A 12217-nucleotide genomic window follows, 5' to 3' on the forward strand; every position below is an offset into this window, starting at 1 on the left:
TTATATTTGAAATAATCACCTCCAAGATTTGGATTTTAATTTAAAATAAAAGGATTTAACAAATGTAACCAAGGAACTCAACTATTATATTCTTTATTGAATCTATCTGTGTTTTAATATATACATAGGTAAGTATACATTATATTTATTAAATTGAATAAATATACTGTTAGAAATCTTACTCATATTTTAGAGATCAGAATATAAAATCAAACATATAATCAATGATCTTTCATCTTCTGAGACATTTTTAAGAAATCTTACCTTATATATTCTCATGTTTCCAATTGTGTTTTAATAAAGAAAGAATTTACATATTATGTGCATTCTTCAGCAGAAATTAATATATAATAGATTAGTTGTGAACAGGGTCTGTTGGTTTTGACATTCTCAGATCCTTAGCAGAAGCTAGAGGCTCAGGAAAGGAAACTCATGGTGTTCACATGTCCATATCCTTGACGTTCAAGGGTGTTCATTCACTCTGAACAAGAGGAAAGAAAGAGGAAAGGGTGACTTTATATAGCCTCTTCTTTTTTCTTGTTCTCACAGAGTCTGAGTTCGTCTATCACGTATTTATTCTCTTGTCTGATAAATTGTAGTTGTAGGGAATTTTATCATGTTAGTAGTTTTAAAAGCATATAGGGTCAAGTAATCTGATTTTGGTATATATCTCTAGAAATGCGTTCAAGCTACTACACATGTCAGAAACCCAGAGAGTCATTACAGACTACCGACATATACTATCTTACGAAGCAAAAGAAATTTCTGCAGGAAGGCAGGGACTCAATCAAGAGAGATGCTTCTGCCAACAGAGGCACTTTAGCAAAGTGATTCACTTGTCTCCAGGTGTGTCCAAATGAACTAAAGTCCCATAAAGGAGTGCATCACCCTTTATTTCTGTTTTCAGAGTATTTAAAGACATGAACCACAGAAGTGATATCCTGGCTCTATTACAAATTATTGTAAGACATTTATACTCTTTATATATGAGAACTTACATAATTAATGTCCTCTTCCAAGAAGAGTCTATAAATTTGGTCAATAATGTCTTTTTTAAAAAATTAAATTGTTTATATAGTTTATTTGGACAAAACATGAAAATAATAGCTATGTGTTTGGATGATATAGTTGCATCAGGGGTTTCGAGCAGAAAGATTTAGGTTTTACTCAATTAGGTAAATCTTGACTGAGGATTGTGAAATCTGAATAATGATACATGATTCGGTAGCTTCTTAAAGTTATGCTATCTTCACTTATTCATGAAAACCACATGGACTACTTATCAAAATGCAGATTCCTCGCCTCAGATTCAATCCTATTGAATATAATCTCTGTGGATGGAGATTTGAAGTCTGAATTTAAAAGGACATGTCCCATGTAATTCTTATTAACTTTGAAGTTTAGGAACCTCTAGCTCATCCTGTCTATCTAAGAAGGTGACAAGATATGTCATGGGATATTGAGAAACTGTTATATGTCTAAATATATATAGCATATATATGTGATATGTATATGCTATATATGTATATATCACATATATGTGAGCATATATATAAGATGTACGTATATGTAGTTTTTATCAATGGTCATAATACATGTCATTTGAATCTATATATTATAAAAAGTAATCATTTTAGGTCCATATATAACAATCACAGAAATAATTATGCTTACTCTAAAGTTAATTCAAGATAAGGCTAAATTAGAATTCCAGAGACAGTTATTTCAAGTTTGAATAATTTGCAAGATTACCTTAGTATCTATTTCAAGAACTGGTTTAATACTTATGAAATAGATTTTAATAAATATTTGTTGAAAAAATGGATAGAACAGAATTGGACATTATACTTTGCATTTTAACACGCTAAGCTGAAAATATTTCCATGCTGTTTCTACTAAAATTTAATTACAGGTGCTTCATTTTTCTTTCATTATAAATTTATTTGCTGTTCATTGAACTGTCTGAGTGTCTGTCATTGAGGTTTTCATTAGGAGGACTATTGTTAAACATCTCACACTGAATTAGCATAGCTTGTGAACTGAGTCTGTGATAGAGAATATTGTTTCCTATCTTTACTGAATTTTTGGAATTAAAGGGGTTCTTGTTTAACCTGGAAAGTGTCTCAACTTCCAAATGAAGTATTTCTACATAGACCACTAGGATTTGGCAGAAGGATGAGATATTCATTGTTGCTGGTAAAGTTTTTATGACCAAAGTGATGCTTGTAAACCTCAAAAACGGAATTGTCCACTGACTGTGAATTGGGTCCATGTGCCTGCTAACAGGCGAAAATATAGAAGATGCAATCAGATTTGAAAAGGGTCAGATTGGAAAGGTTATATTTGATTTTTGGCAGCAGAAGCAAATTCTTTGAAGCTTTCCTAAAGGAGTGTGGGCTGCACTTATGAGCAGATTGTTTTATAGACTAGGTTTCTTATCGGTGGTGCAATTTAAATAGAAATGGGCACACTTGTCTGCAGAGTTCCTCTGAAAAAAATTAAATCGGTAACCTGTGGCTCGAAGAGCTGACATCAAAAAACAAAGTGCTTAGGAAATTATGTCGTGGTGCTGAGTTCAACAAGAAAAACATATTTTGACTTCCCTCTGTACTTGCATCATTATTTTCAAACTATTTTTCAGACATGGCCATTTATCTACCTGAGCACCAGATTGCTCAAATAATTATAATTCATAATGTGGCCACAGGGTCTTTTAATCTTTTAATTGACTGCTTTAGGAATTGTACATACATCAAAGGGTAATATTACAGGGAATAAAAATGCACCTTAACATAGAGATTGCACTAAAAAGATTGTTTTTTTTCCCCCAGTGCTTTCTCATTCTGACATCTAAAATTGCTTTTCTCAAATCTGTCGACAGGTTCACATACAACATAGTTAAATGAATTTCCCAGCATTTGAGGACACGGTGAAGTTCAGCTTGCAATGAATTATAACTTCAAAGAAAAAAAAGATACAACCAGATTCCCACATTCCACAGTTTTGCTGGGGAATTTTTTTTTAAAATAAAGTCTAATCTCTACAGGTCCCAATTAAAATGGAAATAGAGTAAAAACGATTTCCTCTTTGCTTTTATTCTGTGAACATGTGAAATCGTAAAGGAAATGGAATGTTTAGAGAATTGTTACCCAGGTATAGTGCTTCACACTGCCTTCTTTGGCTTCTAATTTTTTTTTCCCTCCAGGAAAAGCCTTAGGCACAGCCTAATAACCTAGTTGCTTCTGCTTTTCATGACCTTTCTGAGGAGTAAAAAATGCCACTCTTCTACAAATGGGAGTTCTCTAAAAATAGTTAATTCTGAAACTAATCTTGGTGTCTGAATGAATAACTCAATCAGAAGATTTTAAATCTTAACCCATGGGAAACAATGTTCACAGAATTATTGAAAAAAATCTGGATGTCTGATTAAGGTTCAACAACCATAAGGAGATATGGTATGTCGGTCATGCTACATTTTTTCTTTAATTGAAATATAGTCAGTTTACAATGTTGCATCAATTTCTGGTGTACAGCATGTTTCAATCATACATATTCATATATATATTTGTTCTCATATGCTTTTTCATTATAGGTTATTACAGGATGTTGAATATAGTTCCCCATGCTATGCAGACTTGTATACCTATTTTATATATAGTAGTTAAAATCTGTGAATCTTGAACTCCCAGTTTATCCCTTCCCATGACCTTTCTCCCCCGGTAACCATAAGTTTATTTTCTGTGTCTGTGAGTCTGTTTCTGTTTTGTAAGTAAGTTCATTTGTGTGTCTTTTTCTTTTTTTTAAGATTCCACAGTAAGTGATATCATATGGTATTTTTCCTTCTCTTTTTGGCTTACTTCACTTAGAATGACGATCTCCAAAACAAGACAGAGATAGACTTTTGAACTCTAGGGAGTGGCTAGTTCATTTGCATTTGGTAGTAATAATTCTTCCATGGCTATAGAAGTTAAATTTCACCAAAATGTCCTTGATCTATTGTCATAATACCACATTCAATAGAAAAATAAGGGGAAAGGTATAGCTTGAGTGGTAGAGCGCATGCTTAGCATACACGAGGTCCTGGGTTCAATGCCCAATACCTCCATCAAAAAACTAACTAAATAAATAAACCTAATTACCTCCCCCTGCAAAAAAAAATAAATAAATAAAAAAAACCCTAATTACCTCCCAACCAATAGAAAAATAGTATCTCCATCTAAATATTCATGTAAGATTTAAGATTATAGATATGAACATACCCTATGTAAATAATTGAAAAAAAATTTTATCTTGATGAGGGCAGAATTTTTTTTACAGACTAAAATTCAAGATTTATATGACAGAAACTCACCAAATACACATACTCATATTTTATAATCTGATAGAGAAGTTGTTGTTGACTGGAAGTTTTGATTTTTAAACTGTAACATATTCTACTTAATTATAATTTTATAAAATTCCACTTTTCTCAAGCCTGTGATCAGTCATATCTATTTGTTTTTATGCCATTATTTTTATTGGAATTTTAAAATTAAAATATCAATAGGAACAACATCAGTATTTTGGTTTTAGGCGGAGGTGAAGAATACAATTTTATTTGTTCTGTCCCCTAGTATCTTGTTACATAAAATTTCAAAAATAATCTATAAGAAAAGATGTTAGATTATAGATATGTATTTTTATACACACACATATGTAAAAGTTCATTTCCAAGTCACTGACTCTCCAGTTCAAAGCATCAGCTTTGAGGTTTATCAAAGGAATGTAGCCTTTGACTTGTCTTTAAAGAAACTGTAGTGAAGCACTTTATAAAAACATTTCATCAGTGTCAACACTGAAGCTTGAAAGGTGAGAAGTTAGAATGGGGAACATTTAGTAGCCTAAGATAAATGATTAACTTATAGTGTTAATACTGACACAGGCTAGTGAGAGAATGTTACCTGTCCTTACTCTGCTGTCTCCTATGATTATCTTAATCTCCATTATTTAATAGCTATGCAATCAAGTGTTTGTTGGATGAATGTTGAATACGACAGATCAGATATTTGTTCATTTACAGGGCACATTACTGGCACGTTTGCCACTAAACTGGATGACATTTTCAGTGTGATGGTAGACAATGTCATTGGTATCATTTTATAGCAAACATTAACAACAATTTTTTTGTTGATTTTAATCAAAGAATAGTTGTAAAAAAATCAGTCCAACAGACGAAATCATTTTTAGAAAACTGAATTTTATATTCTATTATGCCACAGAGAAAAATGTCATGTATTTATTAATTTTTACACCTTAAGGCATCACATCCCAGAAAAGATTCGAGATAAAAGAATCTGAGATTAAGGGTACAGCCTGAATATGTATATTGAAAAATGATACTCATTTAACTACCACTACACACAAGACCTTGACTATTTCCATTTCCCGAGAAAGTTCCCTCATGAGCCTGTCTAGAGCTCCCTCCAGTCAAGCAAACATTATTTTTATTTTGTTCACAGAGATTAACTGTGTTAGTACTAGGGTCACATCTCATAATTTGCATTTTCCTAATGAAAAATTATGTTAAGCATTTTTATATGCTGATTTCCCACCTGTATATTTTCTTTGTTAAAATGTCTCTGAAGTTCCTTTTCCATTTAATATTTGGGTTATTTGCTTCCTTATTGAATTTTAAGACATCTTTACATATTCTGAATACAACTCCCATGTCAGACATGTAATTTGCACACATTTAGTTCCAGTCTGAGACTTGTCTTTCCATTCTCGTCATAGCATCTTTCACAGAGCAAAAAGTTTACATACAATGAAGTCCAATTTATCTTTTTTTAATGGAGATTGCTTCTAGTGTTGTGTCTATAATCTCATCATGAGACTCAAAATTACACAGATCTTCTCATTTATTTTCTTCTAGAAGTTTTATAGTATTGCATTTTAATTTATTTCTATTATCCATCTGAAGTTAATTTTGTGGAATGTGTGAGCTATGTGTTGGAATTCATTTTTAAAAATATACACTGTCCAATCATTTTGGTACCATTTGTTAAGAAGACTATCCTTTCTCCACTGAATTTCCATCAAATCTTTGTCAAAAATCAGTCGACTGTACTTGTGTCCATCTATTTCTATGTCCCTGTCCCATTTGTCTCCATGTTTTACTGGTATTCTAGATTACTGCAATTTTCTAGTAAGTCTTGAAATCAGGTAATGTGAGCCTTCCATCTTTTTGCTGTTGTGCTGAGTGTTATATACTTCCTTTGACTTTCCATATGGTTTTAAGAATAACTTCATATCTGCAGAAGATTGCTATGAATTTATTGCTTTTGTGTCGAATATATAGACAGATTTTTTTGTTAGCCTGGACAGAAGTTTATCAATATTTAAAAAATATTGAATTTTTAAATCAATGAACTTGAATTATCTCTCCATTTATTGCTGTTTCATTTGTTTTATTTTTCAGGCTTTTGTAATTTTCTGCGTACAGGGCATGCTCATATTTTTTAGGCTGATATCTAAGTTTTTTTCTTTTTTGGTGCTATTGTAAATGACATTTTAATGATTTTGAATTTCTTTTATTTATTGCTAGTATGTAGAAAAACAGCTTAATTTTTTACATTGGTTTTTGTAGCTGATCTTACTAAACTTGCATTTTTATTCAAGGAATTTTTTTCCTCTATGAATAATTATGTAATCTGTAAATAAAACCAGTTTTATTGCACCCTTTTTGAATCTTCATGCCTTTTATTTTATTTTATTTTTTTTTTTGCCTTATTATATTAACTAGAACTTTCAGTATTTTGTCAATAGGGATGGGGGAAAGGAAGGTATTTGCCTTGTTTCTTATGCTAGGGGTAAAATATTCAACTTCTTACCATTAAATATAATATAAGGGGTAGGTTTTTCATATATATCCTTTCTTAGGTTAAGGAAGTTACCTTCTAGTTCTAGATTTTTAGTGTTTTATCATGAATGAAAGTTAAATCTTACCAAATGCTTTTCTGAAATCTTGTAATTTTGTCGTTGTGGTAGTTGAGAGCCAGCTGTGTTCCATGGGCGGTAAATACTAAGGTGGCAGGCCTTTAATGTGAGAATGTCTGTTGGTCTCTCCATGGGTTGCTCTGTCATAGGTGTTTGGTGTAGCTGTGGGCTCCAGTGGCACCAGATCTCTGTACTGAACTTGTTTGGTCTCTCCTCTTAGCTGAGGGCCTCCCTTGTTCTTCTCTTTAGCGCTCCCCCCTCCCCCCCCACCGCCTTTCCTGGCCGTGATTCACTGTGGCTATGCAGCCTTATTAGCATGGTCATAGAGCGTGGAGAAGGGAAGGCCTTCTCTAATGTTCTGATTGATACTCAGTTTTTAGAGTGCACAGCGGGCCTGTGTCTTGAGTCGTGAACTTCAGGAGCGTTTTTGTCCCTCCTCCAGGAGTAGAGCTTTCCCTGTATCACTTAATCCCTTACCCAGCTGCTGCAGGTACATTTCAGTTTCCTTCATCTATGTCCCTGAAGCCTTCTCCTCTGTAATTAAGTTCTTTATTTTCCTTTTAATTGAGACAGGAAGGTTGGGACGGGGCTGGAATGGGGCTGGTGAGGCAGGGTTCTCATGCACCAGCCAGAACGGATCTTCCTATTGGCCTCTGATGATGACCTTCCTGAGGTTAAAATAAATCTTTTTTCCATGAGGAAGAAAGGACTGGGTGAACTTCACAATGGCTACTGCTTCTGTCCCTCTGCTGGAGTCACAGAGATGTAACCTTGAACTTCATAATGAGGATCTGAGAGAGAAACTGGAGTAAAAGCATCTGAGAAAAGAGAACTATGACTGTGGCCCTGGGAGGTTCTTGTTCTCTTGTCAGCCGACACTTGGCCTCCGCAGTTCATAAATATTTCTACTTTAATCTTCCGACTGATTTGGAAGAGCTTGCTGTTTCTGCTCTGGGGAAGTAAATGTTAGGGCCTCTGGTTACTCTGGAAGTAACTTCTCTCCAGATTTCAGGGTGGCAGTTTGCTCTGCAACTTCTGTTCTCTGACGCATGTGAGAAAACCATTGCTTTTCTGTTTATCCAAGTTTTTGTTGTTGTTATTGTTGTAAAAACAGGGATGCTAAATTCTAAGCTCTAAAGGTTGGAGCTGAAACCAGAAATCTTGTATCCATTCTTCTGAGCATTCTCCCGTCCCCTTATCCCCTTCTGTGAACTTCATTTGTTTTTTAAGACAGAGTATTTAAAGCCACTCTGCAAAATTTTGACTATGTGTTGTTTACAAATTACATTCTAGATAGCTTATGTCATTAGCAAAATTTTAATTTAACACTGATTTTATTACATATCATGGCATGTGAGTATGATTATCAAATTCTGTACAGCTGGTAAAATTGAAAATAGGAAAGTCAGCCTGTGACACTTTGGGTGCCCATCCTGGGAATATCTGTTCCTTGCTACCATCTGTTGTTGCTTAGAGAACTAAAAATCTCATCATGAATGGTGGTCTTGTCAACCAGCTAAGACTTAATTTTACCTTACCCATCCAAAGACAAAGGTTATGTTATAACTCATAACAAAAACAGTAACAACAGCTGTAATGCAACAGGGTGACACAAATACTTTAGAATTACTATAAGATTTCAAGAGAGAGAGAGAAACCATTATTGTAAATATTGCCAAGAAACCAAAAGAAATTGGTAGGGAGAGAAATATAGGTGGCAAGTTGCCAAAAGCATAAATCCCTAAAAGTAATTATAGACTAGATTTTTATGTAAAATAAAACCATTTCAAGTATTCAAGCTTTAAGATTTATTTTCTCTGCAGGAAATGGCTTTTCATTTGCATTCAATATTGTAAATATCTCAGACTTCATGTGCGGATGCATTGCTCCTCGGATGAGGGTTTTTCCGTTTCCCCATTGTCTTTCCGAGGGGGAGAAACACATCCTCCTTGGACAGAAAGCTGTAGTGGCAAAATGTGCCCAGTGGGCTGATGACTGTGGTTGAGATGAGCCTCAAAAGCTGGGGAGCTGTGCATATAAAATTTTCACAATTTGAAAACTGGAATTTTTAGCTGGGCTTCCAGTGAATGAATAGCAAGTGAAAACAGGAAGCTGCAAGAAACTCATTTTTTTTTTAAATACCCTTGTGTGAAACATCACATGAGCTTTTAAAATATGTTTTAAACAACCTTGAGAGGAAGTTGCTGTAGGCAACAAAATTTCCAGTCACTACTCTGGGTTTCATACCCTTAATAGTAATGGCTAATGTGTCTTGGGCAACAGAATGATCTAAGGTCTCAGTTACCTGTGATTGAAAAGTTTCCTAGCCATGGGTCTTTCAATGCTAAAAATGGGATAGTCACAAGCAAACTGGGACAACTGGTCACCCTACTTGGCACTTACTGTGTCGTAGGTATTTAACACCTCTCTCCACATTTAGTACTCCCATCAGTCCCTGTACAGCTTCCCTGAGGGCTGTAACCCATGGAGTTTGAATTTAGGGCCTACATTCTTTCTTATGGTGAACATAGCTTTGCAGCTTTGGAGTTTGGGTATGAATAACAAAGGGGAGGGCCATAAAGCTCATTTGTGTTAGCTACCAGGACTGTCGCTGTTTTATTTTTCATCCAAACATGAATCAAAGGAAGTAAAATAGGTGATGATGGTGAAATACACTGGGGTGTTAGTCGAGGGGAGCAGCTACTGACATAGATGAACCGGGTTCATCACAAGCACGGTTCTCTGGAAAGCAGCTGTCTGAGGTAGATATTAGTGGGTTCATTCTGGGAACGAACACCAATGGACAGAAAAGCAAAACAACAGGAGAAGGCCCCGGGAGAACATGGGCTGCCATGCAATGTGGCCAAACCCCAGCTGATCACAGGCACTGAGAAGCTTAAATGGTCATCAGCAATGGCCTTTGATGGAGGGAGGGTCCAGAAATGAGTCACCTGTGAAATTAGATTGATACCTTGGGACTAATACACACACGACTAGTCAGTCACTAGACACAGATGGAGAGTGAGACAGTTACAAGAGGGGAAGTAAGTCCGGGTTGTCTGCGGAAAGAGCCTCCAACAGCTGGGGGAGTAAGACCACATTTCTGAAGGGGTCTCTGGGCAACACATCATAGAATCCGCTGTTGGTGTAAAGGGAACCGAAACTTGCTACGGAGATTAATTTCCCTTAAAACCAGTGAGATTTCAAAGAATATCATTAAGGATGATAGTCTGTAGCATTCTTTTTGCTATTCCCTTTGCTTAGGAAGTTGCATGATTTTTTTCCAAATAAGTTGGTGAATGATGAATTAATTAATGATTTGACTTCATACTTGCCTCTCTAAAGTTCTGATGTATACACAAAAGTAATGTCTTTCACATGGCATGTTCTCAAGCCAGAAGTTCCATTAAAACATGAGTCAATTTGCCACGTGTGCAGAGGCACTGGTCTCATATCACATGCAATGCAGTCACTCTTCCTGGAACACAGAGCTTTGATGCTCCTCAATGATCAAAGTTTTCAGATTCCAAATATCTTCAAAGGAGCTGTCATGACTCTGGCTTTGAGTAGAGTGGTCATCCACATTCAGTCACTCTTTCTTGGTTCTGCTCCTGAATTGCAAGCTTTCAGAGCAGTGGCTCTGTCAATACGGTTAAATGTGAGAGCAATTTCTAACCAAAACACAAAAGAATCACAGTGTATGCTATGGATTTTGGTTACTTGCAACTGTCAGTCTGATTTCATGAAAACAAAGGTTACCAAAGGCAGATAAAACATACGGTACCACTAAGGACTATGGCATGTGATGTCTCTCAACCTGCTTTACTATATATCACTGTTTTGGAATGCATTATTTCATGTTATTTTCTAACAAAAATTTTAAAGTTTTAACCAGTAGTGTCATGTGTAATAAGATAATGTTCTTACAGTACTGAAGAAAAAAAAATACAATGCTTTATGATATAGAACGGTAGAGATACTTGCATACATACAGGTGATGCCATTTGCATATTTTTCACAAAAATTTTTGGCCTTTTAACTGAGCTAATGTATCACAGTACAATTTAGAGTCCATGAACTATTCTTTATTTTTATGACTGTCTCTAAATGAAGGTATAGCCAAGAGCATTTTTTTTTTCTTTGCTTTTTGTTTTTGGTATGGAGCCATTGAACAATTTCGCCTTTATCAGTGTCAATATAATAAGTGTATTATATATACTTATCTTTTATTTTGATTTTTTCTCAATTCTATAAAATAAGTAACTTCCCACTCAACATCTTTTGCTTCCTCTATCTCTTATACATGGATTCTCTGAAAATACAGCTCCCATTTATGTTTTTCTCCTTTAAATATTCAGTGTTTAACAAGTGGCAAAATGTGGCTAAATGCTACACATTTATTAATGAAAATACCTACACTAATTTTTTCCTCTTGTCTGGTTTCTTTGTTTCAAGCCAATTTATAAGCATAGATTGAAAAACTCTTTGGTACAGAAATGTAGAAATAAAAGAAACTCTTTAATTGTCACAGAAATCATAGAATTGAAGTGGTATATGCAGTGGAAGGCATGCTTTGAAAGGACAGTGTCTCAGAGGCACTTAGACAGAATCTAAACTTCTTTGTTACCTGAGCAATTCCATGGTAGAGATCTGAATCAAGCTGGCAAGTTTTCACTCAGTTTTTTTCTTGATTCAAATACTGCACTTTACTGCATGAAATGTGCTGCACTAAAGGTATTTATTTCTCCCTAAAACATTATTTCTGTAGTGCTCTGCTTTCATTCAGCTTTAAGTTGATCTTCTATGATTTTGAAAACTTGATGCTTATTGATAAATTGTGCTTCATTCGTGGCGGATAAGGAGTGAGTACTTACAACGTTCCTTCATTCTACATGAAAGTAAGAATGAGTTTGACATGAAGTGTGAGTTATAACAGTCACACTATATAAATACAGGTGCAGGTACAGATATAGGTAAAAAGATTCTACGTTTGTTTCATCTAGTCAGAATGACAGTAGTAGGGTTTGGCTGGTAAATATTTTCATGTTATTTTCGCATTATTTTAATAGTTCTTGTGCTTTCTTTTCTGTTGTTTTCAGATGGACAGAAAAGCAGCTACGCCTCTGTTTAAAAAATACAGGTTATTTTAAGTTCTGATCCTGAACTACTTTCACAAATCAATATATTCTTATATACCTCACCTAAATCCTGCTTAGCGAGAAATCTAAAGTTTATGTTGCTA

This window comes from Camelus dromedarius, chromosome 3 (assembly GCF_036321535.1).
Source record: "Camelus dromedarius isolate mCamDro1 chromosome 3, mCamDro1.pat, whole genome shotgun sequence".
Lineage (NCBI taxonomy): Eukaryota > Metazoa > Chordata > Mammalia > Artiodactyla > Camelidae > Camelus > Camelus dromedarius.